Source organism: Platichthys flesus, chromosome 14, assembly GCF_949316205.1.
Source record: "Platichthys flesus chromosome 14, fPlaFle2.1, whole genome shotgun sequence".
NCBI lineage: Eukaryota > Metazoa > Chordata > Actinopteri > Pleuronectiformes > Pleuronectidae > Platichthys > Platichthys flesus.
This window is the reverse complement of record NC_084958.1, coordinates 1,388,111-1,403,958: the sequence shown is the minus strand read 5'-3', so window position 1 is coordinate 1,403,958 and position 15,848 is coordinate 1,388,111. Positions and strand designations below refer to the sequence as shown.

The window sequence follows — 15,848 nt, the reverse complement described above, 5'->3', positions numbered from 1 at the left end:
TTTTTTTATTAGCTCTGCACGCAACTCGGGTACTATTTTACTATAAGGAGCTGTTTGATTTTACAGACCTATATCAGGTGCTGAAGGGGCCTGAATGGCCATTACTCGACACTGTCCCCTTTTTGTGTCTACCATACTTTCTCTTTATTCTTTCTTTCTTTATTCCTTATCTTAGCACACCCAAAGCATAGTGGATTTTATCTCAACTGTGCACCGTTGCTGCTTGCCCTAAGTGGCTAGGGACTAGGTCCCACCGGACTGTTGTTGATGTTAGTTAACAGCAGTCACAACTGTTGTGCTCCCCTTGTTCTGATCCAACTGTTGTCATGGGATCCTAAGTCTACTTTTCTTAAATATCCTTGTTTAACCCACCCCTGTTGTTTTCATGATGTAGTCCAAGTCCTCACACTCCACATAACAGGATACATAGCCCAGGTGCTCACTGCTTACTTACGCTTGCCATTTCCCTGCACAAACTCTCAAAATATCCAAATGACATATAATACGTAATGGACCCGCTAAAAGTGATACGTTATAATGTTAAAGGTCTCCATAGCCCTGTTAAGAAAAAGAAAATTCTACATCAGATGAAACAAGCCAACTGTCACCTTGCATTCGTACAGGAAACCCATTTATCTGATGCGGAACATGAAAAGTTGAAAAGATCCTGGGCAGATAAAGTATATTACTCTTCGCACCGGTCAGGGAGAAAGAAGGGAGTATCCATACTGCTACACAGACAAATTAATTTCACACAAACAGTAGTACATAAAGATACAGAGGGGAGATATATTATAGTTAATGGTTTAATTGATGGCATAGAAGTATCCCAAATCAAAGATACTATGAACACGGCAACAAGGCAAGCAGATTATTAGCATTTAGATTAAGAAAACAGCAATCATCTAATACAGTACAGAAAATAAAATCAAAAGAAACGTTTGTTACAAAACCAGATAAAATAGCAGAATCCTTTGCTGAGTTCTATGAATCTTTATACAAAAATACAGATACCTGCTCTGATGATGCCAAACTTACAGAGTTCTTAAACCCTATAAAATTAACTGTACTTACAGAACCAGCAGCCAAGGAATTAGATGAGCCTATTGAGGAATGGGAGATCAAGCAAGTGATCTCAACGCTCAAAAATAATAAAAGCCCAGGGCCAGACGGATATATTAATGAATTTTATAAATCCTTTAAGGATATTTTATCACCACTGTTGCTAAAAGCATACCACCATGAATTAGAATCTAAAACTATGGCACCATCTTGGAAAGAAGCCACTATAGTGGTAATTCATAAAGAAGGCAAGGACCCCACAGAGTGCCAATCTTATATACCGATATCGCTGCTGAATGGGGACCTGCGCATCCTAACAGCAACCCTAGCAAGAAGAGTCAATCATATAATCACTGAAATTATCCACCCAGATCAGACGGGATTCATCTCTGGAAGATACTATGGCGATAACTTAAGACGCTTATTAAACATTATATCCAATCAAAAAGAAGAGCTATCAGAATCAATGATTTTGTCACTAGATGCTCAAAAAGCATTTGATAGAGTATCATGCCAATATTTATTCCAAACACTAAAACGATTAAAATTTGGCCCAACTTTCAATTGGATATATACATTATATTCATCACCACAGGCAGCTGTTAAAGTTAATGGATATAGATCCAAAGATTCACACTGGAACGCGGCTGCAGACAAGGCTGCCCTTTATCACCCCTGCTGTTTGCAGTTAGTATCGAACCCCTGGCCCAGCTCATCCAAGAAAACAAAATAAAAGGAACTGTAATACAAAAAGAAGAGCATAAAATATCCCTTTACGCTGATGATGTATTATTATATCTGACACAACCTGCATCAACTATACCACATCTAAAGGAGCTCATCTCACAGTATGGATACTAATGGAGCTCAGCGTAAGTTCAATAAGGAAGACTTAAAACCCCATTCAGATCAGCTGACTGCGGGCGGTCCTAAATATCGGGAATGCCCATGGGAGGGCTTAACCTGTATGCTGTCAGCTGATCGTAGGTGTTCCCAATCATCTAATAAGGCCGGCGCTGTTTCCTTCAGCCAGTCACACAGCAGCTGTCAAACTTTAAAAATCCCTTCTCTTCTCTTCCTCAGCAGTGTCAATGCAGTGACTGGCACAACCCCTCCGCCACCCCAATCTCTTCCAGTCCTGAGACTTTTTTAAACTAACAATTTAGTAGCACTTAATTGCATTTACTCAGAGGACTTTGTAGTTTTGCTTTATTTTGAACCGGGCCGTGGGTCATTTGGTACCAGGCCGCCCAGAGAGAATAAACAACTTACATTATTTCCGTTTTATTTATAATCTGATTCTGAAAGGTGTTTTATTTTGAAAAATGACCGGATCCTCTCCGTTATGACTCATGCTTTACGCATCTCAAGACGCTTGTCTTGGTCACGTTTTCGCTGAACACAAACTCAGACGGTATTTGTCGGACCCATTTGTCAACAAACCAGGTGAATCCAGCATGTCTGTGCAAGGAGAAGATCATCTGCTGGAGATCGCAAATGACGGCAGCCTTAAAAGTATGTTCGAGAAAACAACTCTGCCGGTGTTCTGGATTAAAGTCACGGCAGAATACCCTGAGATCGCCACAAGAGCACTATAAACTCTGTGACCATTTCCGACATCATATCTGTGACGGCAACCAAAACGAAATTAAGGAGTAGACTGGCAGTGGCGATTCTACATGGATTTGCGCCCCGGGCCATGGTTTTTAATTTGAAGTTCTTAATTATTATTTTTTGTTTCTAAGAGTCTTCTTAATTTGTTGGGTCTCATAGAGTTGTCAGACATAGATAAAACACTGGTCTCTCCTCATGTCCTACCACATTGACTGTGAACCAGGTGTCATCGTACTTTCTTTTCAACTTGGTTTTTGAACACCGTCTCTTGTTTGTCCCTGACTGTCACTGGCTGCTTGACGTGAACAAGCTCTGATCTCACTGTGTGTGTCTATGAGAGAGTGAGCGGGGCTGGGGCGGAGCCCTGGGGCCTGTGTGTGTGCTGTCCGTCCGCGAAAAATATGCGCGACATGCACACGACTGTTCAGGGATCCGCTGTAGAGGAGCTGAAGAGCCGTCCGCGGCTTCAGATCCTCGGGTTGCCGGCTACGTCGAAAGAGCGATTTGTTTACTGCTCTGCCGTTAAATATGGAGGACCATACATGACATAAGTAAAAATAAATAAATGTATAAATAAATACAGAAATAAATAAATAAATGAATAAATAAAAATGGAAATAAATAAATAAATACAGAAATAAATAAATAAATATGTTAATACCAAAAGAAATGTCAAAAGAAATGTCTTAAATATATTTTAACATTTATTTTTTCCCTGATACATTTCCTTTGCATTTGCAGTGTCCTTATGCTAATGACAAAGGCGGGCCTAACCGCAGTCTCATGCAGGATTGGTCCCCAGAGTGTAATGATCCAGCCCTACGTCTGCCTCTCAATGCTGGTGTCCAGTAGCTGTTTGCAGCGTTGAGCCAGTTCACACTTAAAATGAACTAGTTCAAGTTCAGAGGGTTAGTTAAGGTAATTTTTTTTGGGATGATTTAGCTGTCAGTAGTCCTGACTGTGAGCGTCACGTCTCGTGTTGTAATGAGCACAAGGAGCGAGCCGAGAGGAGGAGGAAACAGAAACTCCAGCTCGGTACAAACCACCTGCAGCCTGTGCTCTGATCATGAAGCCGCTGATCTCTGAGCAGATGTGACCAGGGAAACTCTTGTGTTTCCACTGTTCCACAGAGTCACTAACTGGCTGTTTCACGGTGAAGAGCTCAAGTCTCAGTCACTGCCCGTGTCTCTGAGCTATTGTGTGGCGGAGCGCAGGGGCTGTGTGTGTGTGTAGCTCAGTTGACCAATCCTGCTCGAGACTGAGGTTAGAACCGCCTTTCTCATTAGCATAAGGACACTGAAAACGAAAAATAAAAGTTGGAATAAATGTGGAAATAAATAAATAAATATGGAAATAAATGCAGAATTAAATAAATGAATGTCTTAAACTTATTTCCACATTTATTTATTTATTTACACTTTTATTCCAACTTTTATTTATTTCCACATTTCAGTGTCCTTATGCTAATGAGAAAGGCGAGATAGGCCCGCCTTTCTCATTAGCATAAGGACACTGCAAATGAAAAGGAAATGTATCAGGGAATAAATAAATGTGCAAATATATTTAAGACATTTATTTTGACATTTCTTTTGGTATTAACATATTTATTTATTTATTTCTGTATTAATTTATTTATTTCCTTTTTTATTTATTTATTTATTTCTGTATTTATTTATACATTTATTTATTTATTTATTTTTACTTATGTCATGTATGGTCCTCCATAGTTAAAGAGATGCGGACGTTAAAATATTGGTTCGGCTATAAAATTAGTTAATGCCGCGTGGGGCGCGCCACACAGTTTGAGAACCACTGCTTTATACAGTGGATCCCCCGTCACCCCCTTGTCCGTTCCATTTCGGAGACCCCCTTCTCTCGCAGCATCAAGCAGGGGCGCCTGCAGTTGCAGTTGCAGGGGGCGCCAATTTGCCTATTCCCCACACGGTGATAGATAATAGAAAACTGCTTCGCGGGCCAGATGATTGTGCTCGTGCCGCCCCCACGTGTCATGAAAAAGTGCCGCCCCGGGCGGCTGCCCGGTTCGCCCGTGCCCAAAACCGCCACTGTATTATTATGTAGACACAACACACTTCGGGTGTTATTGTCACTATTAGCCCTAGATGGGACCGCCTTGTTGCAGAGAAACAGACTCAGATTCAGCGTCACATCACATGTCATTTAGCTGATGCTTTTGTCCAAAGCGACTTACATTTTTAGAACACTCAGCATTTATGAGGGGCCATTTTAGAGGTTCAGTATCTTGTCCAAGCACACTTAGGCATTCGGATGGGAAAGAGTGGGATTCGAACCGCCAACCTTCTTGTTGCAGAACACCCGCTCTATCCCCTAAGCAACGCTCTCCCCATTAATGATTATTTGTGATCAAATCATTGTTACTCACTGTTGTGTTGTTTGTGCAATGTTACAAGGACGCTGCTAATAAAGTTGCATAAGAATACACCTCAGTTTCACATTTATTATTATTATATTTAGAAAATACCCCAGTTTTTATGCTAGTCGTATATCATTATATTTTGTCGTATTTATCTGCCACATACAGAGCCCTTCTAGTGACATAGGTTGAATTTTTTTTATGGCAGATGTGGGCAAATTACATGCAAGTTAATAGGCAAGTTAGTCAAGCAAGCAATTAAGGTTCATTTTTGTAACAGTATGATTTAATTATGATGTTATTCACCTCATTAATTGTCATGCATTGTCATGTGGTAATTCGATTCAGAGGCCTACTATGCAGTTTTATTTTGTATTTGTTGGTGCACTTGGAAGTTGTTCTAAGTAAATTCTAAACAACTGATACAGTTCACCTGATCTGAGTGATTAATTTTGAAACACATTTCCTTGATAGACTACCATGCACTTTTAAGTTGTTGCAATTCTATTCAGTTCCATGCAATGCACGTTGTTGGTGGAGATACATTTGATTCTGCCTGTCACTCAAATCAGTTTAATCTTAAGTATTGAGGATAATGACCAGTAAAGTTGTGTTGGTACATCTATGTACAATGAAGTTCATGTTTGTGTTAGTTTATTGCATTTCTCCAATTGTCTGTTAATATGGCTTGGTTATTGCTCACCTGGTTTGATTTTTGAATCCTTGGGCCTATGCGTCCTCTTGGCCATATGTTGTAAACTTTTACAAAATAAAATAGATTGACTCCTTCAGTATGTTGTTGTAATTTCTTGTTACCGTGATCACTCATATCCTCCGGCCCCTGACTTTGCCTCAGTTTCAAGAACCGGCCCAGCCTCCAAACTAATTGAAGAGCCCTGCTTTAGAAAGTGGTCAGATACGGGATTGGTCTACCTGCATCAACTTCTTAATAGAAATACAGATGGGGAGTGATGATAAGAAAACAATAAGTAAACTCTATAACATATTTCTATCTATGGATCTACATAATTCCCTACAGATAAAGCAGAGATGGGAGGCGGAAATGAACATGGTCATACCACAGAATACCGGGGAGAGGATGTGCACAGCGGCACACCTAGCTACAAATTCAAACACCTGGAGGGAATTTAAATGGAAAATAATTACCAGATTCTTCAGAACACCAGAAATAGTAGCCAAGATGGGCCCGACACATTCCAACTTGTGCTGGCGGAACTGTGGAACACGTTCGGCCAATCACACACACATATTCTGGCTCTGCCCTAAGTTAAACACATATTGGAGAGAAATCTTTAATGCCCTCAAAGAGATATTCCAACAGGACATCCCACAAGACCCCACTAGTAGCACTACTGGGAGCAATACCTGAAGGCCCGAATGGGAGGGCCAAAGAATATCTGCTAAACATACTACTCACAGCAGCATTGAAATATATAACCATCAAATGGTTAAAACCAGACCCAACCACATATAATATATGGACCCAAAAAGTAGTGGACATCTACCAAATGGAGCAAATCACATATTCATTAAGGCTCCAAAAGTCTATCTTTACTAAACGATGGGGTCCTGTCTCTGCGTTATTAATACAATGAGGGTTACTAATTAATATCACTCTGGGCCTCCAGTCGTGCGGCTATCTGTCACCTTTGCCTACTTATGTACATCATAAACCATCCTCTCGGAAAAGCATATATACTAAATTCTTGAGTGGACAATAACTATTACTTTATCCCTGGTTTTATTTTCATTTACTTGTTTTTCTTTTTTCTTTCCTTGTTTAATTTAATATATTACTTATGTAATCAATCATCTATTCTTATCCCCCCTTTTTCTCTCTTGGAGTGAGCACTGTTTGATGTTTGTTGTTTTTTCTATGCATTGCACGCTATACTTGAATACCATGTATAACAGTATCGTATACAGTTTAAAAATGGACAAAGAAAGTAACTGTCTGGATATGCATATTGTTTTGTTGAAAACCAAATAAAAAATAAGTAAAAAAAAAAATCTTCGGGAAAGTAGCATAATTGAATTAAAAGGTAGTGAAGTACAAGATATTAATAGTGTGATTAAGTCCATATTTACTTACCTCCTTTAGATCCCCATTGCCAAAGAGTTGTCAATTGATTGACATCTCTGTGTAGCTGGCCTCACATCAGTCGCCTAGGACAAGACAATGAGCAAATATATGGTCACATACAAACAACAGATATAGACAAAGACGCAAAGTTACAGAAGTAACACGAATGAAATATGCATCTTCATTAGAACTGTTGTGTGATCTAAAGTCCTCTGTTTGATCAATGTCACCTAAGTGTAAAGCATTTTAACCCTGGCTTATCTCTACTGTGTTGCCTTCAAGGGTTTTGTGTCACTTCCACAAACCTCAACAATCACTTTGTATTTTTTAGGTGTTAGTGATTGAAAAGTATAACTTAAACAGCTATACATTGTTATGTGTTAATGAAACATTATGTTTGCAGATACTGAATAAACTTTATTAATGTTCACTGCATATCTCAACAAGCCATATTCACATATTATTCCGTATTTAAACATACTCTTACAGAGCACTGTTATTGAGGATGACTGTACACCTACTCATTCATGTATTTATGCAAACAGCAGTGCTGTCTTGAATATCCTTTAGTTACAAGTCAGAATCTTCAGTTAATGTTCAGATCAGAATGGTGAATCCTCCTTTAAAGAAAATGTCATGCTGACGGCATAACGCATTCAAGTGACAATCCATACGCAATGGTCGCGATATAGTCATGATATGATACAAGCCAGGTTGCAAGCTCGCAAAAGCCGGGGTACAAGCCATGAAACATCGAGCATATTGACTAAAGAGTATCGCCCACCCCTACAGAGATTTTAACACATGACAGCCATCTTTTAACCCAGAATGGAGCCCAAAAATAAAAAAACATCTACCTCCAACTTAGTAAATTGGCAGAGTTTAAAGGAGAATTGCCAGACTGGTTGGAGCTATGTTAGAGCAATGGTAACTCAAATAATCAACCTTTATAACTATAGTGAGCCCCAAAGCATCTCAGAATACATTTTTTAACCTTAAGGTGGATGATCTACAACAGAAAAAACCACATCATGTTTCCTATCATTTTATTAGGGACGAAGAAGCCTGCGTGACACCTCCGTGCTGACCGTGTTCTCTCTCTTATGGCAAAGAAGAAAAATAAACATTGGACTTTTATCTCAAGTGTATCAAACAGTGACTGCTTGTCAATATGGCGTGCCACTCTCCTCCAACATCCTGAGACAAAAAAGCCTGTAAAAAAGACAAAGATGTTGTGACTTCGAGGACAAATGAGCTTGGTCCGGATCGACCCAGATTTAGCAGCAATTGATTGTTATGACAAACAGAGTTGGCTGACCATATATGAGGTAAGTAATGTATTTTTATTGCTTCCCCTGATTGCTGTTTCAAAGTGCTGGCACGGAAATACAATGAATGATGGGTGCGAGACATAACACAACTCTTTGAAAAATGCAAACAGCATGAAAGTTTAGGTTAGTTATAGATAGTGTGGTGCATATTAAGCGTGTGCTGGTCATACTCATGTTAAATCAGCCTGGAGCTGATGATTTCCCCTAATGTTGTTGCTGCCACAGTGGATGTTGAGGACATCAGGTGCTGCTCATCCTCACAGAGAGTAGGAAAAGAGGGAAGGAAAACCTTTCCACTACAATCCACCACTGACAAACCAACAGACACAAATGTGCAAAACACCACTCTATGGGCACCATCATCACAGCAATCAAAACTATGATGTAGGAGGGGAAAAAATAAATGTTTGATAAACGCTTAATGTAATGAAAAAAAGTTCATGCTTATGTTGAAATCACTGTTATGTCACATCGGTAAAATAACATGGAAAGAAGGAGCAACACCTCAGATTATAGATGGACAATCTTCAAATACTTTTATGACCTTTTGACACAGAGTATGTTATATCAGCTATGTAAAGTCAAGCAGCTCACAGATGACCTCAGAAAGTGCTGATGTACTGAAATTAATAAAAATATTGCAAAAAATATATAAAATGTCTTTCTTTCTTAACTATTGTATTCAAGGTGATAATCTCTCATATTGCAGTTCATGGCAGTCAAATTAAATCCCTCGACTATTAGTGTTAGAATATATAAATATATAATAAATATTAGCACTATTTACAAAAGCAGTGGGGAGATTAAAATCATAACTAAACCGTCAACCAAGGTGACTTGATTCAAATTATTCATCAGAAATGTATGAAATAAACTTTACACTAAAACATAAAACTTACTATTAATGTAAATTACCACAATGATAAATAAAAATAATGTTCTTAAAGCATTCAAGCATGTGTAATGTGGTTATGACAGCATATTTTTGTTGTATACTTTCAGTTTAACTTACTTCTAGGTACGTCCGTTGGGACAACCAATACCATCCTGGAGAGACAAGCCCGCAGAATCCGATTAGCAACACTGGGTATCATCTAGCCTAGCTCCTTAGCCGCAGCTACCCAGGTATCATCGAGCACTGTGGGCATGGCTAGGCAGTCAGTTTTCACTCTGCCCACCTCAGTTTGAATCGTACTACACGCCTTTGACCATTTTTGGATTAACCAGGATCTAAGAGAAATTAGGCCAAGGAAAAATGGCGACAAAACAATTGCTCTTCGCTTTGGATTTTGTTAATCAGCTAAAGAAATAATTAGCAGATAATTTAAATAGTAGTCCTGGACAATAAAGTTAAAATGAGCTATTTCACTCTGTTGAAGAGAAATTAATGTTAGGATATAAAGTTAAAACTATATTAGTAAAAGGCATAAGCATAATAGCAATCCATTTTCAATACCCTATGCATATTTTTCACGGTGACAAATATATATGCCGCCTATTAGAACATTACAGCTGTTTCCACGATTGTGTTACGTTAAAAAATCTGTGAAAATCATCAGGGTTCATACACATTTTTCCATGACTTTTCCATGACTTTTGTATAACTTTAAATCAATTTCCATGACTGAACATTTTGTGAAATCTCGGTGTATACGCGGAAAAGTGACGAAATGTAATATTTAAATTAGAATTCCAAGGCATACAGTATACCTTAAATAACGATCAATTTTCCATTAATCATTAATATTTGTATATTTATATACTGTGCTGTGTTCAGGGCAACTCAGATATTCCCACCTCCTGCCACAAAGTGAACATGTATCCAGGCCTGATAAAACAAATTTTAAAATTCCATGACTTTTCCAGGTTTTCCATGACCGTACGAACCCTGTTCATACTGTGCAATGAGATTTATGCCGGTGCACAGGACTAGTTCAAAATGTTGTGCTTTTACTAAGAAAGGTCTCAGGAGTGAGTCAAATTGTTCCAGTGCAGTGACTAAAAGCTTAAGAAAACCACCGCTATATTTTTCAAAAGCAAAGCAAGGCTTTAATATTTAAATAAGCTCTGTGTGGTGTGGCTTGCTAACAGTAAGCAGTATGAAGTGCAATAGGAGTCGGATCCTTTTATCAAACTGAGTATAGGCTGAACACATCTGCCACTCAAGCTGCACATTTCTGTTGAGCCAGTTTCTAGGCAACAATTTCATCAGGTTTCCACCAGAGAAAAAAAGGAATCTTAATCAGGCCCATGGGTGTCCTTTCCCATCATTAGCTGTGGGACAAATCTCCGATGGTTAACAAATCGGAAATACAGAAACTAGAAACTGCTTATTTGTAGACAATTAAGAACCCACTGTTGGTGTGTGTCTACTCGCCAAGCAGCCACCTCTGTGGCTAATGGCCAATGGAGAAAAGCCTCAAGATATACTACCTCCTAAAAATGAGCATTGGAATTAGCCTCCAATTCTGCAGTTCTAGTTGAGCTGAATACTCAGATAAAACGAGTATCCAGTACAGATGATGTACTTTAACGAGCACAAATACCATCCGAGTAAAATGTGTCAATATCCGTTATCGTGATGAATGAAAATCCTCTATTGATAGCTGTGTCCACACTATTCCTTGATAGGCCAGCCACACACAGAGCTCCTGCCCTACAAAGATCCTACCAAGATAGCAGCTGACTCTGGCCCGGATCGGCCTTACAGACTGGCAGATCTGTGTTACAGTCACACCTGTTTTACGGCCCCGTTCCAGATACGGACCGTGTCCAGGCTGTGTACTCAGAAGTGGGCGGTGTCATTGGAACTCACTGTCAACCAGCAGAATCAAAGCAGTTACGGGCCGGAACCATGGGAACAAGTGTGCAAATACATTTTTTCGTCAGATAGGATCAGACTAGACAGAGTTTTACTTACTATTTCTTAATACTGCATGTGTTGTGTACATTGATTCATTGAAGTTTATTCACTAAAGTTTCAGGAGAAGGCAGCTGCGGGAGAACAGGGGTCTCTGGAGAAGGCAGTTCTCGTCTGCTACAAGGGCCTGAAACTTGGTTGAGGCTGCAGGGTCCTCCAGAAGCCAGACAGGTCCCAAAGTACAGATTAATTAGTAAACACGAAGAACGAAAAGGTTGTGAAGGTGAATGATGACGAACTGACAAAGAGACAAAGGGAAGCACAAAGACATATATACACAGGGGAAGCAGGGATAATTTAACACAGGTTAAACACATGAGGAACAGGTGCAGACAATCACAGGACAAAGGCAGGAAAAAAAGTGACATAAACCCAAGTTGCAACATTTCTGAATTAAACAGGGAACATAGAACTCAGGGGAAAACAACTGAAAACAATGGAAATACAGGTAATAGTCAATAAATAAAACACAAGCAAAATGTCCACAAAGAGAATCAATCAATCAATCAATCAAATTGTATTTGAATAGCCCATATTCACAAATTAAAATTCATCTCATAGGGCTTTAACAGGGTGTGACATCCTCTGTCCTTAACCCTCAGCAAGAGTAAGGAAAAACTACTAAAAACCCCTTTAACAGGGTAAAAATACGTAGAAACCTCAGAGAGAGCCACATATGAGGGATCCCTCACTCAGGACGGACAGAAGTGCAATAGATGCCACGTGTAGGAGAACATCATCAATAATCAAAGTCTCTAGCAGCATTAGATGAGGGTAGACATCCCAAAGGACAACCCCAACATGACATGCCAAGCAGTCCCGCTGCAATCACAGTCCATGGTCAGCAACCAGCAGGACCACGATCCACCATCCAGATCAGAACGCCACTCCAGTCCTCAGTCACCGTCCACTGCCACCCACCACGAGCCGCCTCCGCGGTCCTGGTCCAATGCCCGTACCCGATGCCAACGCGACACAGGGTCCGCCACCACCACCACGATCAGCCCACACGACACAGAATCCGCCACACAGGGTCCGCCACCACCACCACAATCAGCCCACACGACACAGAATCCGCCACACTGGATCCACCACCGCGACCCCCTGTGCGCGATCAACAAACCGCAATCCATGGTGCGGCCACAGAGGCCCTGGATCTGCGGGTGATAAGCAAAGGGATTCCGGGGAAGGGGGATAGGGATGGAGAAGAGGAAGGAGAAGCTGGAAAAAAAAGCTCTGTGTATCATGTGTCATAAAATATAACAAGTAATGTTCTGCTGCACTAATTAGCTCTAACTATAAGCTTTAACAAAAAGGAAGGTTTTGAGCCTACTCTTAAATGAACAGATGGTGTCTGCCTCTCGAACTGAAAGTGGTAGATTATTCCACAGCAGAGGAGCTTGATGGCTAAAAGCTCTGGCTCATACTCTACTTTTAAAGACTTTAGGGACGACAAGTAGGCCTAAATTCTGGGAGCGGAGTGCTCTAGTGGGTTTATAAGGTACTAACAGCTCTTTAAGGTAAAATGGCGCCATATTATTAAGGGCCTTGAAGGTGAGGAGGAGAATTTTAAATTATATTCTGGATTTAACTGGAAGCCAGTGTAGGGATACTTACACGTGGTCTCTTTTCTTTGTTCTCGTCAGGACATGTGCTGCGGCATTTTGGACAAGCTGTAGAGTCTTTACCGAATTACTGCTGGAGCCTGATAATAATGAATTACGATAGTCCAGTCTCGATGTAACAAAGGCGTGGACTAGTTTGGAGAAGCGTCCAACAAAGATTAACAACTCTTTATATAAGAGTCCAAAGTCATGACACTTGTCCTTGATCCTACAAATAGTACAAACAGTACAAAGGTTTCATACATAGATTCAGAGTTTCCTTCTAGTCTCTCCGGAAGCTTCATACAGTGACCCAAGTAATCACACACCTGCATATACATTATCAAGTCTCTAATGGGAGGGGCTTGAAAACATAATGGTCAAATGACTACAAATGGGTTCAGTTGCCTAGATACAGGGGGTGTCTCACATTACCCGATGTTCCCTATCTTTTTATGTAATTTTGTTTCACTATTTTATTTGCATTGCAATTATTTATCTTTCAATTAATATATTCATATTGCCCCCATAAATATTTTTATTTATGGGGGCAATAATTTCACTGAAATGAAAAGTGCAATAATAAAAAAGACATTAAACAGATTTACAGTATTTGTTTTATAAAAATATTATCTACATAAACTTTATTTTTATTTTTACCAAGGAGAAATAAAAACTACTCTGTTAATGACATATTATAAGTATGTTCCGCCATTCAACGTCTTTGCTGTTCGCAAACTTCCTATAGCCCTTCCATGTGATTCTCCTCTTCTTCTGTTTAATTCATGCCGCTTTTTCAGTACACATACTCTGACCGTTTTGTCCGCTCCGCGCATCTATCAATACAGGGATCTAACATGGTGCTGGGGGACCAGCGATCATTGAGGAATCTATGAATTCATAAGGCTCATTCTATCGAAAAACAATCCTGAATTGAAAAACAAAACACAATTAATATAACTTAGATATGAGGATTATATCCTGTTTTTGGCAATGACAGCCTTAGAGAGCCTTAGAAATGCCCCTTTAAGTAAAAAAATATAAGTTGAAGGAAAGAACTGCAGAAGTGGTTGCTGAATCTCTGTTGATTGACAATAAATTCAACGCAATGTTTCAGTCGCAGTAATACCAAAGCGTATTGTTGCCACAGCAGAAAAAAGAAAACATGGATCAGAATCATGGTATAAAGTGACACGCATCATGATGTGATAGCTTATTGTTAAACCACTAAACCTCACGAAAATAAATAGCTATATAATATAATGGTCCTTGAGAGCTGCAGGAGGGGTGTTTGGTGGCGAAAGAGAATCAGACGTATTGCCCACACAGCTGTTCCTCTTCCTGCAAGTCTTGCTGAAGCTCACCACCTCCATCGTCTTGCCCCAGTGCCTCTTCCACAGCGTTCAAGTGTATCTATCTCTGAGGCAAACAATTTACCAAATGGCAAAACAAGCAGCTAACTAAATTTCTAAAACAGTGTCTACTTCTAGAGAGTTCAAAACGATTGCTTGCCACCTGGTCTTCATATGCTGAATGCCCTATCAACCACATTGGTCTTTGCATGATGCCAGTTTACCTTGCCACAAGTGCAGTTCTCACTTGCTCCCTGAAAGCTGTGATGGGTGAGTTGGGTTGTTACATACAGCCTAATTTTGACCCATTCCCTGTTTGCTCTGATTCTCTGTCTCCTCCTGAGGCGGGCTGCACCCACACAAACACACACACACATACACACACAGACACACAGACTTATTAGATTTCTTTATTTATCCACACAATGGGGAAATTCACTTGTTACAGCAGTAATAGAAAAACAGAATTAAAGTAACAGTGTAGGAGCACTGTAAAAAAAAAAGAAAAGAGATCACAATATGTACACTTCTAAAACTACACATAATAGGAGTATGAAACAAACAACCTGCAAAAACAGACACTGTACCACAAGCAGGTGCTGGGGATAAAGTGGAATGATGTTAAGTGTTATTGTAATGAACATAGAAAATATGAAACAGTAGTGACCATGATACAGAAAATAATTAAAAATAATTAGAAAGACACACATAAACACACACACACACACAAATGCTGACACATGGCTTGACTCTTGCACAAACGGTATCAAAGTGGATACAATGATGGACACAGTGTAACAGGTGAAGTGACATTAACTCGAGTTGACAACAACTACACTTGTTAGTTGCAATTATAGGTAAAAGGCCATTAAGAAGCTTGACCTTGCCCTGCCCTAAATAACAACATCCTTCAGTCAGTCAAATGAAATACAATGGGCTATTCTTTTTAAGAACTTTGCAAGCATTGAGTGACCCTGGGTAAACACTAAATATGTCCAGGAACTGACAATTTTCATCACACATTGCTTCTATTTTGAGCAGAATAAAACAATTTACTATTAATGACCAATCCATGAAGATGGCGAAAAAAAGTCTCCGCTCAGAGGGCCTTAGAAATGATTTTTGAAGAGAGAGAAGCTTTGGAAGACAATAAAGAGGAAGAGTTTTGAGAACATGAAGATCATATTTCTGTCAAATAAGAGTCTGAAAGTGAGTTTGAAAAAAGAGGATGAGAATGACAATCAACCAGCTTCAAGAAAAGCCTGTCTGCAGCCAGCAAGTGGAGAAATATGGATGTCAAAAGAAGTTGAATGGTCTTTTGCCAAAAGAAATGAGCCAGCCTGCATGCAACCAGTGCCAACACAGATAGCGGTCACTCATGTACAGGACATCAGGTCTTCTTTTGATCTTTCATCCAAGATTCATCCCAGATTCCCTACATCATTCTGGATTGCACTAATTTGGATGGA

General features: G+C 39.7%; 1 protein-coding gene across 1 annotated transcript in view; it reads right to left on the bottom strand.

Moving 5' to 3' along the window:
* The window catches only part of dlgap1a (discs, large (Drosophila) homolog-associated protein 1a), a 105,106-nt gene extending 97,855 nt beyond the window's left edge, over positions 1 to 7,251 (bottom strand). Inside the window, exon 1 of the mRNA XM_062405119.1 lies at positions 7,182 to 7,251. The gene's annotated coding sequence lies outside the window, so the exon portion shown is untranslated. The remainder of the gene's footprint in view (positions 1 to 7,181) is intronic.
* Between the last annotated feature and the right edge of the window lie 8,597 nt (positions 7,252 to 15,848).